We start from the raw sequence: 5,982 nt of genomic DNA on the forward strand, positions 1-5,982 counted from the left end.
CGTATCAAATTTTGGCGCCGTTGCCGGGGAATACGGTTCAGAAATTACTAATTGTTGTGTACTATTCTTTAAAACTTTTTCTATTCCATCACACCTCGTTTGCTGTTTTAGTGAACCAGGTGAACATGGCTGGAAGACCCCATCGCAATCAAGGGAACCAAGGGGGGATCCAAGTGAACCATCCTGCACCAGAAGAAGAGGAGGATGAGAATGTATTTGCAGAATTCATCGACGAAGCTGATTATGATTCTGCTGTAGTTCCCCCAAGAACAGGAAATGCTAATTTCAAAATTGATAGTTCTATCTATCAGCTATTGAAACTTGAAGGCTATTTCCGAAATTCTTCGGAAGACTGTCCCCTTCGACACCTGAAGAATTTCGTGCATGTATGTTCCCAACAATCTCAAGGTGTTGTTCCTGCTGATGCACTGCGACTGCGGGTTTTCAAATATTCATTAGCTGGCCAAGCTAGGGAATGGTATGAAAAGCTCCCGAGCAATACTATTCATACCTGGAATGAGCTGGCCAATATCTTTCTAAAAAAATGGTTCCCACCCAGCAAAAAGGCTGAGCTTCGGGATAAGATTTTTGGGTTTAAACAACTTCCAGGGGAACAACTATATGCTGCATGGGAGAGGTTCAAATATTATCTAGCTCAATCTCCGAATCATGGATTTCCAGATGCAATTCTCACAGAGAAGTTCTACAAGGGGCTAGATACAATGAATCAAATAGCTGTCAACACTGCAGCTGGGGGATGCTTTATGGACAAAACCTTTGTCAACATCACCCGGTTGCTCGACAAGCTTACTACCCATAATCAAGCCTGGCATTCGACTGATAGCGAATTCCTATCATATGGTAGTCCCTCTGTGGCCGCGGTGGCCAAAGAAAATCATGAGCGAGATCATGCGTTCGCTCAACTGCAAACCACCGTGGATTTATTATCCAAAAGGCTTATGGAGAAAGAGGCCAAATGTGTAAACGTTATCGATGAGATGCCACCTCATGCTCCCGGAATGTATCAAGTTTCTGACGAAACTTATCTTGAGGGGCAGCCACAATATGAGGATGCGAATTATGTCAATAACTCGCAAGGGGGTTATCAACGGCAAAACTACCAAGGTTCCGGTAATCACCCATGGCAAAGGCCTCAACAAAATTACCAAGGACAGAATTATGGAAGAACTGATCAGGGTAATCCCAATCAAGGGAATTACAATAACAATAATTATGGCAACAAGAGCTCTAACCCCTACATTCCACCTAGGGGGCAAGCATCCAATTCCCAGCCATGGAAAGATAATTCAGCTACTAACTCTGCTGGTAACACGTCTAATGATTCTGCAGAACTGAAGAGTATGATGCAGAAAATGCTGATGAATCAAGACAGAACAGAGAGCACAATCAAGGGAATGTCCCAGGTCCAACTATCGCATTCAGCTTCCATTCAGAAGCTTGAAGCGCAATTCAGAGACCTTTCCCGAGAAGTGCATACTCCTCAACGGGGACAATTACCGAGTGATACAGTTCCTAATCCAAAAGGTAGTGGAGTGAACTCTGTGGAGAATGTACTTGCCATTAGCACCAGAAGTGGAAAAATACTTCAGGGTGACAATAAGAAGCCAATTGATCTGGAACCAATTGTTGAAAAAGAAGCGCAGCCTAGTGTATTGGATGATATTGTCGAGGAAGAAGCAGGGGAGGAAGTCCCCATTGTAGTTGAAGAAGAGCTGAATCTTAATAAACCAAAGGAACCGGTGGAAAACCAGGAAAAGGGGAAGGCAAAACTTTCCGGTGCTCTTCGCCCTTTGAGCCAATTGTTTGAATCTTCACCGCCTTTTCCTCAAAGGTTGGTGAGAAAAACAGAAGATGAGAAGTGCTTGAGATTTTATGATCAACTCAAGCAGTTGACGATGAACATTCCTTTCATGGATGCTGTTAAAGAAATGCCTGGCTTTGCTAAGTATTTGAAGGATCTTTTAACAAAGAAGAAAAAGCCATTGAAACACGACACTGTGGGTATCACTCACCGCGTTAGTGCCATTCTTTCCAAAACCACTGTGCAAAATAGGGAAGATCCTGGAGCATTCACAATTCGATGCACCATAGGGCAGCAAAATTTTGCCAGGGCTTTGTGTGATAACGGGGCTAGCATAAATCTTATGCCCCTGGAAATTTTTAAGAGATCGGGGCTAGCTATGCCAAGGCCAACTACCATGAGGTTGCAGATGGCTGACAAATCGATAAAAAGGCCAGTTGGAGTAGTTGATGATGTGCTGGTTCAAATCGGGGAATTTCTACTGCCGGCAGATTTCGTGATTCTTGATTGTGCTATTGATCAAGAAATTCCTATTATTCTGGGAAGACCTTTCCTTGCCACAGGGAGGGCTCTTATGGACTCCGAAAAGCACGAAATAAAGTTCCGGGTGAACGATGAGGAGGTGACTTTTCACGCTAGCAAAGGCATGAAGTTACCTAGTCCTTATCAAAGCATTTCAGTCATAAACTCTGTTGACAAGGTGGATGAAGCAGTGGAATTTAAAATGGAGGAAGAATGCTTGAGCGAAGCATTGTTGGCCATCTTGGTAAATTTTGATGCCGACCAAATGGAGGGATATAATGAGACAGTGAATTCACTCACAGGTCTGGGGTCTTACTCTTATGAGCCCAAGAAATTGTCTCTTGATCTAGAGAAACGAACAACTCCTCCAGCAAAACCATCAATTATTGAGCCACCGAAACTGGAACTCAAGAAACTGCCATCACATCTTAAATATGTATTTCTTGGAGAAAATGCTACTCTTCCAGTTATTGTGTCATCGCTTCTGAATGAGGGCCAAATTCAAAGACTCATCGTAGTCTTGAGAAAGCATTTAAGAGCTCTGGGTTGGACTATTGCAGACATCCGGGGGATTCCCGCCGGAATTTGTGAGCACCGAATACAGTTGGAGGAGGAAAGTTCGCCGAGTGTTGAACATCAGAGAAGATTAAATCCACCGATGCAAGAGGTGGTGAAGAAGGAGATCATTAAGTGGTTAGATGCTGGGGTGGTTTACCCGATTGCCAACAGCCCTTGGGTAAGCCCTGTTCAGTGTGTGCCAAAGAAAGGGGGCATCACTGTTGTCCCTAACTCGAAAAATGAGTTGATTCCAACAAGGACTGTCACCGGTTGGAGAGTGTGTATGGACTACCGGAAGCTGAATACCGCATCTTGCAAGGATCACTTCCCTATGCCTTTTATTGATCAAATGCTTGATCGGCTAGCCGGAAGATCTTATTACTGTTTCTTGGATGGGTACTCAGCATACAACCAGATCAACATTGCGTTGGAAGACCAAGAAAAGACTACTTTCACTTGTCCCTATGGGACATTCGCTTTCAGCCGGATGCCATTTGGTCTTTGCAATGCACCAGCTACCTTCCAAAGATGCATGATGTCCATATTCTCTGATATGGTTGAAAAATTTCTTGAAGTTTTCATGGATGATTTCTCGGTGGTGGGAGATTCATTCGATGAATGTTTGGGTCATCTTGATCGGGTGCTGCAACGGTGTGAGGAAACCAACCTCGTGCTCAACTGGGAGAAGTGTCATTTTATGGTCAAGGAGGGCATTGTCCTTGGCCATAAGATTTCAGAAAAAGGGATTGAGGTTGATCAAGCTAAAATCGATGTGATTTCACAACTCCCTCCGCCCGTTTCAGTAAAAGGAGTTCGGAGTTTCTTGGGGCACGCCGGATTCTATAGAAGGTTTATCAAAGACTTCTCAAAAATTGCAAATCCCATGTGCAAACTCTTAGAAAAAGAATCCAAATTCAATTTTGATGAAAAGTGCATCAAGGCGTTTGACGAGTTGAAGCTGAAATTAACCTCCGCACCGATTGTGGTGTCCCCAGATTGGTCACTTCCCTTTGAATTAATGTGTGACACCAGTGGTCTTGCAATTGGTGCTGTGCTTGGTCAGCGGCTAAACAAAATCCTGCACCCAATTTATTATGCCAGCAAAACATTGAATGGAGCCCAGCTGAACTATACAGTAACGGAGCAAGAATTACTTGCTATTGTTTATGCTTTTGAAAAGTTCCGGGCTTATTTGTTGGGTGCCAAGGTAGTGGTTCACACTGACCATGCTGCATTGCGCTATTTGATGACGAAAAAGGATGCTAAGCCTCGGTTGATAAGATGGGTGTTGTTGCTACAAGAATTTGACTTTGAAGTCAGAGACCGGAAAGGGTCAGAAAATCAAGTAGCTGACCATCTTTCCAGACTGGAAGCACCAGGGAGACCGAGTGATGTGCTAGATATTGATGACACTTTCCCGGATGAAAGAGTTTTGGTCATTTCCAATGATGTGGCACCATGGTATGCCGATATTGCCAATTATTTGGTAACTGGCATCGTTCCTGAAGAGTTGAAGACATATCAAAAGAAGAAGTTCTTGCGAGACTGCCGACAGTATTGTTGGGATGAGCCTTACTTATTCAGAACGTGTGCTGACAATATGATCGGGAGATGTGTGGCGGAATCTGAGGTGATGGACATCTTGAAAGCGTGCCATGATTCTCCAGTTGGTGGACATCACAGTGGAAATCGAACAGCAGCCAAGGTGCTAGAGTGTGGCTACTACTGGCCAGCCATTTATCGTGATGCAAATATGTTGGCACGCTCTTGTGATAAATGCCAACGCCAGGGCACAATAGGTCGGAGGCATGAAACTCCGATGAACTTTGTTCTTGAGGTGGAGCTATTTGATGTATGGGGAATTGATTTTATGGGGCCCTTCGTGAGCTCCTACGGCCTGAAATACATTCTTGTCGCAGTGGATTATGTCTCCAAATGGGTGGAGGCGGTGGCCTTGCCTAACAATGATGGTAGGAGAGTCAATGCGTTTCTCAAAAAGAACATCTTTACTAGATTTGGCACTCCTAGAGCTATTATTAGCGATGGTGGATCTCATTTCTGCAATAAACCATTTGCTGATCTTCTTGAAAAATATGGCGTGCATCACAGGGTTGCCACTCCATATCATCCTCAGACGAGTGGTCAGGTTGAGGTCTCAAACAGAGAAATAAAAAGCATCTTGGCAAAGACGGTCAATGTGAATCGCACTGACTGGTCTAAAAAGTTGGATGATGCTTTATGGGCATATCGCACGACATTCAAAACGCCTATAGGGACTTCACCGTATAAGTTGGTATTTGGGAAGGCATGTCATTTGCCTATTGAGCTTGAGCATAAAGCCCTTTGGGCATTGAAAAAGCTGAATATGGATTGGCATGAAGCAACTAAGCTGCGGTTGTTTCAAATCAACGAGATGGATGAATTTAGGTACAATGCCTATGAAAGTGCAACACTGTACAAGGAAAAGATGAAATACTATCATGACTCGAAGATCCTAAAAAGGGATTTTCAGCCAAAAGACTTGGTCTTGTTGTACAATTCACGCCTGAAGTTCTTTCCAGGCAAGTTAAAGTCTTGTTGGTCTGGTCCTTTTGAAATTGTGAGTGTGTCCCCAAATGGAAGCGTCATTGAGGTGAAATCCGAGGATGGCACTCGGACTTTTAAGGTGAATGCACAAAGAGTGAAGCATTACCATTGGTGTATTGATGATGGTAAGGTCGTGGATAGGTATCGTTTGAAATATGGCTCCTGAACTCGAAAATGAGGTACCACGTCGAGCCGTGACGTTAAACCAAGCGCTGTGTGGGAGGCAACCCACATTTACCGCTTTGTAAGTAGTTTAAAGTTTATATTTTCATTGTATTCTTTTGTGTTGTTGATGTGCTAATGTGGTGGGATTTTGAGAACTGAAGGGACCAAATAACTACCAAGTGATCCAAGGCGAGACGCTCCACGTTACGGCCCGTAACTCTTGTTACGGTCCGTATCATGAAGCGTAACAGGCAAAAAGAAAAAAATAAAAAAATCACTGAAGGGTGAGGAAGAGTGTTACGGTATGAGTTACGGTCCGTCGTACGTGT

At 43.8% G+C, this 5,982-nt stretch overlaps 1 non-coding gene across 1 annotated transcript; it reads right to left on the reverse strand.

The window, feature by feature from the left end:
* Positions 1-569: 569 nt before the first annotated feature.
* On the reverse strand, positions 570-676 carry LOC132618782 (small nucleolar RNA R71). The gene has a single exon (XR_009574318.1). It is a non-coding gene; the product is annotated as a small nucleolar RNA R71 (small nucleolar RNA).
* Between the last annotated feature and the right edge of the window lie 5,306 nt (positions 677-5,982).

The sequence above is a fragment of the Lycium barbarum genome, chromosome 1, assembly GCF_019175385.1.
Source record: "Lycium barbarum isolate Lr01 chromosome 1, ASM1917538v2, whole genome shotgun sequence".
Taxonomy (NCBI): Eukaryota; Viridiplantae; Streptophyta; class Magnoliopsida; order Solanales; family Solanaceae; genus Lycium; species Lycium barbarum.